The 11,550-nt window shown below is 32.0% G+C and overlaps 1 pseudogene; it reads right to left on the bottom strand.

Moving 5' to 3' along the window:
• Positions 1 to 6,647: 6,647 nt before the first annotated feature.
• Positions 6,648 to 11,550, bottom strand: part of LOC118055641 (uncharacterized) — a 66,472-nt pseudogene continuing 61,569 nt past the window's right edge.

Genomic DNA, 11,550 nt, shown 5'->3' with positions numbered 1-11,550 from the left:
ATTTTTATTTTAGTAAAAAAAGATGCTCGGGTGACACGAGTATGTTTTAAAAAATCTAAAAAAAAAGAAGAGTTTTGTCTCTAATTAATAAATTCTAAAGAATAAAACTGAATAAATATGAGTTTAAAGAAAGGAAAGAAAAATAAAACCAAGGAAATCTAAGTGAACCTTCTAAACCTTTGTTAACCTTTAAAATCCACAACTCATGAAATTCTATACTCGAGCACGATCAAAAAGCTCAAACTCCAACCAATTTAATATTGAATGATGAAATAAAAAAAATCAATTTAAGAAATTTTTCAAAGTAAAAAAAAATGACAATCAAAAACAATGATAATCAAATTTGATAGGAAAAATGAGGGTGAAATAGTATAAAAAAAAAAAACCCATAAAATAGTGAATATTAATCAAAAGAATATGAACAAAAATAAAATAAAAAATAAAAAAACTAAAAGGGGTGAGATTAAAAAAGAATTCCAATTCTATAAATTATTAAAAATAAAAAAATAATCAAAAGGATAAGGATCAAATATAAAGGATTAACAAATTGAAAAATTATTCTAAAATATACAGAGGACATACTCGAAAACTTAGGAAGAAAGGGAGCATAAGGGGAGATATGATATCATGATCTTCAAGATTAAAAACTGAAAGGAAATAAGGGCCTTGGTTAAATATCAATAGGTTTATCACTAGGGAGATATGATATCATGATATCCTAGCATGATCTTTAAGTTCATAGGATATCCTAGAATGATCTTCAAGCTAATGGTGAGAGAATGAACCATAAGCCAAAAGCTTGTCATTGGTAGAAATGTAATGAGCTTAAATGTTTTCATTAAAAAATTTCTTCTAGATAAAGTTATAATCCACTTCAACTCGATTGAAAGACAAGGAAAGGGCTGGAAAGTTATTAACCTATAGGCAAGCAAGGTGTTGTGTTGAGAGTGACATGGGATTCTTTTAAGAAGCATATAAACCAATAAAGTTCTCTACCTATGAATGTCATTGCTTAGTGTCATAATCTAATTTTGAACCCTTTAAATTTATTTTATAAAAAAATATGCATTTAAAAAAATCCAAAAAAATATAAAATATAAAATCCAAAAATATTTTTGAGACACGAGGAGATAGTCTTCAAGCTGCAAAAAATCAAAATACCAAAAAAACAACTAGATTATGATAGTTTGACAAGATATGATGGAAAAAGGAAGAAAATTGAGGTTGAAATCCAAACTTCTAACAAGTTTAATTGACTTATTTAAGGACTTAATTAAAGAAAAAATAAGTTTAAAAGTCTATTGGACAAAAATTGAAAGAATTAATTAAATTCAAGGACTTAATAAAACTTCTAATGGGTTTTGTAGATTTAATCAATGACTCAATTGAAAAAAAATCAAGTTTAAAGGTCTAATTCGAATCAATTCACAAAGATTGTAATATTAGAGACAATTGAAACTTTAAAATGCTAAATTGGTGTAAATAGGGGCTTAATTAAAAGAAATTTAAAATATAAATTTCAATTGAAGACCACATTAAAGAAATCTAAAATCAAGAACCACTTTGGCATCAACACATTTTATCAAAATTACCCAAAAATATTTAAAAAATAATTTAAAATAAAAACAAATCAAATTAGGTATCGAGCATGTACATGCCTCTAATGTTACGCGATAGTGTCATCCCTTTCTTCTTTTTTTCTAGTTTTTTTTTCCCCTCGCACACCGTTTTCAAAAGTTCACCATGATGGTGGATAAGAAATGTGGAAGAACATGGTTTGATTTGGGTTTGATTATATGGGCGAACATTGTTTGTTTCCTTTGTTTTGTTTGGGCCGTATTAATTCATGTTATGGGCCGAGTGTATATATTTTTGTTTACATGGGTTGCACATTTTATTTGGTTTTATATACAAACAACAAAAAATCATTCCTTATATTTTTAATTATATATGGAAACGTCTCTCGAAAATAAAAATAAAAAATCATATTTTCATAAATAATAAAAATAAAAACAACATACAAGGCATGATTTAAGGTGTATTTGACACCCTGTTCCCTCAAATTTTGAATTTTTTTTATTTTTTTACTTAAAATAAATTATTATTTTTATTTTTTTGGATCGTTTTGATTTGCTGATGTCAAAAATATTTTTTAAAAAAATAAAAAAAACTTCATTTTGATTCATTTCTAAACGAAAAACACTTTGAACCGCCACCGTTACCACAATCTCAAACACACCCTTAACATCTTTAAATACAAAAATTCAAGAAAAATAGTTTTGTTGATATATTTGCAATTATTTTTAGATTTAATAACTAGTTTATGAAATATATTAGAACTTGGCTTGCATTTTAAAAAAATTATTTTGATTGTTTGAATATCAAGTATTACAAACTTATATGTAAGGACGTATTCCAGATATTAAAAGAAAATTAGAAAAGAAATGGACATTAGAATGGTTAAGATTTAAATTGATAGGATAAAGATTTTTTTACTGATAAGAACTTTTTCTAAACCTTATAAACATACCATTGGTTAGAAATACAAAACAATAAACTAGTTTATATTAGACAAACAAACAATACAACTTACCTTAGGTAAGTTGTACTAGGAGCGATACATCCTCCTTATATACAATAAAATCCTTTATCTAGACCCTGAAACCAGTAAAGGTTTCTAGTAATCAAAATACTAAGTGATGACTCTGTTCTTTTTTCTTTTTCTTACTAATAAGAAATAAGAATTTCTTGTTCTTTTCTTCATCACCACAAAGATATTGCTTCGACAGAAAGATCGTCGCAACGTCACATATATGCAACACTTATTATTCTAGTTCAGTCTTGGAGCGTGCTACAACATCTTGCTTCTTAGTTGTACATGATATTTATTCGACTGTAAAGAGTGTTTGGTGTAATGTATGTTGCGGTCTAGAATCCCCTTTAAGTATCGAATAACTAGTTTAACAACAACAAGATGATTTGTACAAATTTAAAAATAGAAGAGAATAATATTATTTAATAATTTAATATATATGAATTAAGTTAACTCATGTGGAGTTTATATAGCTATATAGCAAGACATATCAAGAAATAGAATAAAATAAATTATATAAAATGCTTGATCATCTCTTTTAATTAGATAATTGAAATATTTTTTTTTATCCTTTTATTAATTAGGAAATGATCAAGAATATTTACCTTGATTATTTTCTTAACATGTCACAATTTCTTAATGCACTCCCTCAAACTCATGATAATTTTACTTTTCATGCGTTTGATGTATATTAACATTATTTATATTGCCGTTGTAACCTCATCTACTTGTCAAAATGATCACAAATCGATAAAACAATCTTATTTGGTCATTAAATAAAATTTTGGTTGAGGTTGTTATATATGCTTGCAACAATAAAAAAAAAAGCAGAGGGAACAAAAAATGTTCAATAAATCAAATTCCAAGTCAAACTTTCATGCTTGCTACTTGGATGTAACAATAAACAATGAATACCATAAAGGCATAATGATGGTTTTTATAACAATAACAATGAGAGTATTCAAACTATTTAAATAATAGAGATTTTAAGGATGATGAATCAACAAATCATGAATTGATGTATCATTAAAAAAGATAATAAATAAAAAAATCATCTAGAGAATGAAGAGGATTGAAACAAGTTGTTTTAAAGTGGTTAAATAAACAACTTAAAAATAGCCTGAAATAAAAATAGAAGCTAATAATTAGAGCAATAACTTGCTTTGATACCAAATTAAAACTAAGAAATGAATAGCATGGTTCAAATGGAACTCAACAATGTTATATTGATCCATATATATATATATCAAAAATTAAAATATAGAGATGTTATCTAATCATAGTGTGATCTTCAGGAGATGTTATTTAATCCTAGCATGATATTTAGAATTATAGAATATACATACTTGCTAGCATTATCTTCACAATCTTTAGCATGATGTTCGATTGTGAGATATCAAATCTTTAGCGTTGCAAAGTACTGTAGTCTTCTTCCAAGCTTAAGTTGCTTGATTGTTGATCAAGTGGCGATTCTTTCTCACTGGTTTGGTGAGGTTCAATGCTTGTCAATTAATCCTTTGAATGGTGAGATATGCATTCATTCAAAATGAACATTTATCATAAATTAAAGATATCTTATATTATCATACTTGTTGTTATAAAACATACTTAAGTTAGAGAATTTAATGATACTTTAAATGTAATATGATGATATAAAACCTTAATGAAAATACACTTTAAGTACTAATCACCTCCTCTACCAAAAGCTATTGGGTCTGGTTTAGTAGATGGACTCAACGCTATTGAGTCTAGCTTCCAAGCCAAGCCCAAAACACTTCCAAAAAGAGCCAACAACGTTGGATCCTACTGCTCAACAGGATCCAATAGTATTGGGTTTAGCTCAGCCAGATCCAAAATACTTCAAAAGGGATGTGGGTTTAGCTGCCTAGTAAGACTTACCGATCTTGAGTCTAGGTGGGGAGCTGGACTCAATATCCTTGGGTCTGGCTATGCACCCATATCGAAATAAATTATTATTTGTATTATAAATATTAAAAATTTTATTATTATTAATATTATAAATTTTATTATTTGTAATTAATGTAAAAAAATAGTATTATTGGTATTATAAATAATATTATAATTAACAGTATTAAAATTAAAAAATAGTATTATTCATGTTATAAATATTATTATTTTTACTATAATTAATAGTATTACTATTAAAAATAGTATTATTTATGTTATAAATATTGTAGAGCCCTGAGAGGCATTCCTCTGCTATGTTTTTTTGTTAAGAATTGCGGTTGGGGGCATTGCCTCCTCTACTATGATTTTTGTCAAGAATTACAGCTGGAGGCATTGCCTCTTCTGTTAAAAGCTATGGGGCTGGCTTGGTAGCTGGAGTCAACGCTCTTGGGTCTGGCCAAAAACACTTTCAAAATAAGCCACTAGTGTTGGGTTCTGCTTCCCAACATGGCCCAATAATGTTTGGTTTGGCTAAGTTAGACTCAAAAAACTTTAAAACGGGGTTGGGTCTGGCTGGGTAATAGGATCCAATGTCCTTAGGTCTAGTTGTGCAGCCACATCTAAGGATATTATTATTTGTATTATAAATATTGTTTTTTTATTATAATTAAAATTATTCATTTTTAAAAAAATAGTATTATTCGGGTTATAAGTAATATTATTTTTAGTATATTTAAAGGTATTAATATAACAAAAATATTATTATTTGTGTAATAAATAATATATTTGTACTATAATTAAAAGTATTACTATAAAAATAGTATTATTTGTGTTATAAATATTATTTTTTTTTTATAATAATTAACAGTATTAATATCAAAAATATTATTACTTGTGTTATAAATAATAATATTTTTATTATAATTAATAGTATTAATATTAAAAATAGTATTATATGTGTTATAAATATCATAAGAACTTAGGTCAAATGAGTTTAATATTATTATTAATATTGTAAATATTATTATATGCATTAATATTATTAAATTTGTAAAAAAAAATTATTATTATAAAAAAAACATAGAATTAATTTGAAAGGTAAAATCAATTATTTTTGTTGTTATTGTTGTTAACTTGGGTCAGACATTCCATTCTCAGACCCAAAAAACTTGGGGCTGGAAAAGAGCACCTAACCTAAAGAGCTTGGGTGTAGCTAGAGCACAGACCCAAATCTCTTGGGTCTTACACCACACCTGACCCAAGACTTTTGGTTTTTCTTCTGGACCCAATCTCTTAGGTCTTGCGTTAGGATCTAAGGCTAATGAGTCATGTTTCAGGACCCAATGTTCTTGGGTCTGGCGTCAAGACTCAAGGCTAATGAATTTTGTGTTAGGACTCAATTTTCTTGAGTCCGACATCAAGACCCAAGGCTAATGGGTCCTGCGTCAAAACCCAAGGTTATTAGGTCTTAGGTTTCTAAATATAATTATTTGTATTATAAATATTATTGTTTTTATTATAATTAAAAGTGTTAATATCAAAAATATTATTGTTTGTGTTATAAATATTATTATTTTTATTATAATTAAAAGTATTAATATTAAAAATAGTATTATTTGGGTTCTAATTATTATTATTTTTTAATCAATAATAATCCATTTTAGATTTCCACTAAGTTATTTTCCACAGGTGGATACAAGGTTTTTTTACATAAAAAATAAATATTAATTATATACTTATACTTTGTCATGGACATAAAAAATAAAAATACAGATTTTTTACATTAAAAAATTATAATAGTAGATAAAAAAAGCGGATATATATATATATATATATATATATATATATATATATAATTTAGATAATTTGATAGTCCACGTTTATTATCATTAACCTTCAATTTTTATCCCTTCTGGATGGAAAAAAAAAAAAAAAAAAAACCCTTTGCTGAAGTTTATAGTTTAATATCATTTTGACATTTGGTATCATCATGTCGCAAAATAATAAGAAAATCAAACCCTAAGGGGTGATTTATTATTATGTTTTGAAAAATAAAAACATGCATATAATATTGGCAGCACTCTTGACACTTTTATATTTTTTGATCACTTAAAGAGAGAAGCATGTCTAGAATCGCGCGACACATGAGCTCTAAGAGCTCTACACATGAGAAGGTCATTGCTGTCTTCTCTGTCATGTCAATCTTGTTTTCACCAACCCTTTCCCACTCAAAGCACTGTATCAACGATCCCAAAGTTAAGGTCGTCACTCTGTATCAAGCTCTCCTTCCCATCCCAAAGGGGATGAAGTTGCATGCATCAACTCTGCCTGTAGATTCAAATCTCTCAGGCTTGAAACTTGTGGGCTCATCCCACAGTGCAGGGTCTCTATGGAGAGACCATGCGTTTACAAATAATATGGTCCCAGCTGGGACATGGTATCCTCCAATGGTACAGTCGGAGGATGGCATGTGCGGTGGTATAAGCGGTGTCACCGGACATAAACGCAGATTCTCCGAGATGATGCTCTGAAGTTAATTTAGTTTTGCAAAATCTGACTCTTCTATCAAGCGGTCTCCAACTTGAGCGTCCAGTTCTGCTTTAGCTTTCCTTAGCACGTCTGGATGGTTGAGTAGATTGGCTAATGCCCATTCCATAGATGTAGCAACAGTCTCTGTTCCCCCAAGCAACAACACCTGCACAAAATATATAGTGAATTAAACTCAAGCCAGCTCCGACCCGAAAGCTAAGATGAGAAGGGTTTACCGGGTTGACACACAACCCAGAGCCCCAGAGTTTCACGTTGATGAATTGTTTAATACGCTGACACAAAATTTGATGAAGCGGTTGAGAGAATAACAGGTGGCTTTAGGCATCATTTGTGGTTTTGTTTCCCTCTTTAGTGAGTGAAACTCTAAGAAATTGAAATGGGAGATGATACCAAAAATTGAGTGAATCAAAACAAAAACATCATTTTTCCTTAACAAGTTAAATGATTGAATCAACAAAAAAAGGGTTAGGTTTGACTAACCAACATGGCCTTTGATTATGTCATCAGTGTAGTATTCAGGCTGTTCTTCTTGCAAAGCGAGAAACCGGTTTATCATAGTGTTTCTGTCCCTGTCATCTCGATGCTCATCAACCAGTCCCTGTAAGAACACATCCATCTTCTTACTTAGTCTATCCAACTTCTTCAAGTGGCCTGTAATATCAACCCACTGCAACATTGGAATCAGATCCCCCACATTTATCATGGAAATATATGCAAACAACTCTTCCAAGATCTCCCTAAAAATCCTGGCCTCTTCGATTTCCTTAACATCTACGCCATAATACCTCTTTCCCGCAACCATTCTCATTATAATATTACTCGTCAGGTCCAAGAGCATGGATCTCAACTCTACCTTAGCATAGTTACCATGCTTGGAAACACCGCGAAGTCTACGCAGTAAGACCATGACTTCCTCTCTTCGGATGCTAAATAACGAAGTGAGGCGTGGAGAGGAGAAGATTTCAAGAGCGTTTATGCGGCGAAGGTTGCGCCAATGGTCGTCGTGTTCGACTGTGCCCAAGGTGGTGTTGTTGTAGTTTAAGTACTTGCTGACCAAAAAGAGAGGACGGTTGGCCAAGACAATATCGTTCTTGGTGAAACATTCTTCCACAGCCGATGGTGAAGATATGACAACGGCAAGGCGGGAACCGAGTTTGAGAGAGAATATGGGACCGTGTTTTTCTGAGAGGGAGTGGAGTGTTCGCTGGATAGGTTGTTTGAAGAGATGGAGATGGCCTATAATTGGAAGAGCAAAAGGGCTTGGTGGGAGATTACTGATCATCTTGCCTTGATTTCTTTTCTGGAGCAAGAACTTGGTTGAAGGAACAAGAAACACAAAGCATGGAAGAAGAAGAGAGTAGCAAATGGTGAGGGGGGGTCTAAGGAATGTCTCAGAAATCAGTGTTGGTGGCTAGTATGAAGCAGAGGGATGCAAATACAGGGAATAAGATGGTTTATGAACTCCATCCTGTGACGACACTCACATCCAGTAATCCTACTTGTATGCAGGGATTATGATGGGAAAGTTACTCCTGAGGAGGTGGCAGCTGCTGCGATGTACTTGAAGGATACATCAGGCAAGGAAGGCATCCAAGAACTCATCAGCTGCTGCGATGTACTTGAAGGATGTATCATTTTGAATGTGTCTGCATGTTTCAACATTCATCACTTTCTTCTTATTAGAGGATTAATGCATTTGTTCTCTTGAGCTCAGCTCCTACATGCAAACTGGTTTTGGTTCTAAGAAGCCACATCTTATTTTTCTGAATTATAGAAGCCACATGAAAAAATATTTCTTCGCCGCTAAAGCAAACAAGTCACACCTCTTATTTACCAAGAACCTAGTCAACAGATAATTTTCTCAATCCAATTGGGTGTTTTGAGTTGCTTATGAAAATCTATCAAGGGTCAGAAAATTAACATGATGCTTTTCTTCTACCTTGTAGTTTTTCTCTGCTTCTTGTCATTTTGTTGAGCATTTGCTAAATTTAGTATTTTCTTCTTTTTTACCTTGTATAACTGATGCCTAGATCATTTTGAATCGAACAGATGGAAAGATTCTTGTGGAAGACATTGTCAAATTAGGCAGTTGGACGGAAGATGCCGAAGCAACTGAAGAGAGGGAGATGTAAAACAGTTTTCCTTCAAATTCTTTCCTGCTGTTGTCTGGATAGCACCCTACCTAACGAATAGTTTATTTAACGATAAAATGGCATGCCATCTAATGTGATTAGGTCCCATATCTGTTAGGGTCATATATATACAAGTAACCTTGGTTTTCCCAGCTCATTGATAAAGCTGGACATGCTTGCTAGTGCTGTAAAAGTGAATTCTGATGAATATATAAATGATATAGGTACACAGTACAGAACAAGAAATCGATATATTGGGCGTGACAGTTATATCTCGTGCCTTGGGAAATAAAATGCTCTGTGCAAGTTTATTCTTGAGATTGAGAAATCATGCTTTTGCATATGGTGTTGATCTAGTTGAATCAGGTGGATGTGTAATCAAGTTTATGATTGAGGCAAACTACATCAGCTAAATAAGATGCATTTTCAAGTTTTAAGGCCATGCATATGTAGGCTTTCACACCTTTGAATCTTTGGTTTCATGGAACTTCCTTGCAAGTTCTGCTGCAAATTCCGTAATATTCTTATCAGAGCTTCCGCCTTCATCCACTGCTGTTTTGGCCAGTTTCATCCATTTCTCAGAGTTCCTTCTCATCTCATTCCTTCTTTAGTGACAATCCCTTTTTCATTTTCCTTCACATGCCAAACATCGGCAATGCACTTTGCATTTGTTGGTTGATCAGTCCACTCTGGCATTGCCACCATTGGCACTCCTAAGCTCAACGCCTCGAGTGTTGAGTTCCACCCACAATGAGTCATGAAGCAACCAACGACGGACTTGTGAGCCAGAAACACTAGCTGCGGGCTCCAGGTCACAAGCAGAGATTTCTTTGATGACTCCTCCACAAAGTTGCTTGGAAGTTTTTTCCTTTCCGATTCTCTGACTACCCACAGGAAGCAGCAGGCACTCCTCTTTAGGCCCCAAGCAATTTCTGCCATTTGCTCCTCTCCAAGTGCAGCCATGCTTCCGAATGACACATAAACCACTAAGCCAGTTTCCTTTGAATCTAGCCACTCATTGCACCCCTCCGGATTGGGATTGAAGAGGCTGAGACCGTACTCTTTATCGTCCTCCAGCTGCTCTCGTTTATGTTGCTTTGTTTGTCAATCAATTGTTGACTGCTTGCTTGTTTGATCGCACTTATTTTCAAGTATTATTTGTCATAATACTTGAAAACTTTGTGGACTTTTGTTGAAACTCAAGGAAATAGCTATTTTCAAGGTTTACATGGAAATAGCTTGACTCATAGCTTGATCTGGGCTAGTTTTCAAGTTGAATTGAAACGAACTTTAGCATAAATGGCTCGGTTGAATTCACACGCGATAATCTAATGATCCAAACTAGATTTGACAATTATACTTCTCGTGCTATTATATCTATCTAGTTCGATGTCGAGGGGGAAAAATGCTAACTTTAAAAGATTATAGTATGATGGTTATTAAGAATGTTTACTATATTTTTGGATTTAAACTTTCTTTCGTTTTATATTTATGATGGTTATTAACAAAACTAATGAAGCAGAAGGAAAACAGAGAAATGAGAGAAGAATGATTCTGTTATTTCTTGCGTGAAGGAAAACAGAGAAATGAGAGAAGAATGATTCTGTTATTTCTTGCGTGACTCTTACATAATCCTCCTATGTACCATTATATACTTAAACGATTTATTATATTGTAAACTAACTCTAACCGACTCCTACCCTAATTAATCTGCACTAACAGTTATCCAACTTGTTGGGTAAACTACTTTGCTTTTTCTTCATAGACATGCATCAACTTGTTGTGTTCTGAACAATTTATTTGATCTTGTGGAATAAAAAAGTATCTTCCTTGACTTTTTTAATGGATTGAAGTGATTTGCCGACAGTTTCATCATCCACTTGCACTTCTTTTTCTTCGTAGACTTGTGAAGTCAAGATTCCCCAAGATCAATATCATCATTTAATTGTTGCTAATTTGGTTGAAGAAAGAAATATCTGTTAGGCTGATTTACTTCCATATTAATTATTGTTGGATTCTTAATCTGAATTTTAGAGTGGTTCTAACTTCTTAATCTGAATTGATGGAAACAATTTGTTTTCTTAATTATTGTTAAAACGTTGGTATTTATATACCTTTTTTCTCAACCAAACCCTTTAACTCCATAATATTTGACAAAAATAAAAATAAAAACCCATTAATTCTCTGTGAATTATAAAGAAGAATAATTTCTGTAAGCAAACAATCATAATTTATCTTTGACATTTCAAGCAACTTGTTGTCAATCATCTTTTCATGGGCCCTACAATTATTTTCATTAGTCTATTATTTGTTGTTGTTTTTCTTCAAGCTTGTGGAACGGGGTGCCCACCAACTTGTTGTTTAAGC

This window comes from Populus alba, chromosome 3 (assembly GCF_005239225.2).
Source record: "Populus alba chromosome 3, ASM523922v2, whole genome shotgun sequence".
Taxonomy (NCBI): domain Eukaryota; kingdom Viridiplantae; phylum Streptophyta; class Magnoliopsida; order Malpighiales; family Salicaceae; genus Populus; species Populus alba.
This window is presented reverse-complemented; position numbering and strand designations above follow the sequence as displayed.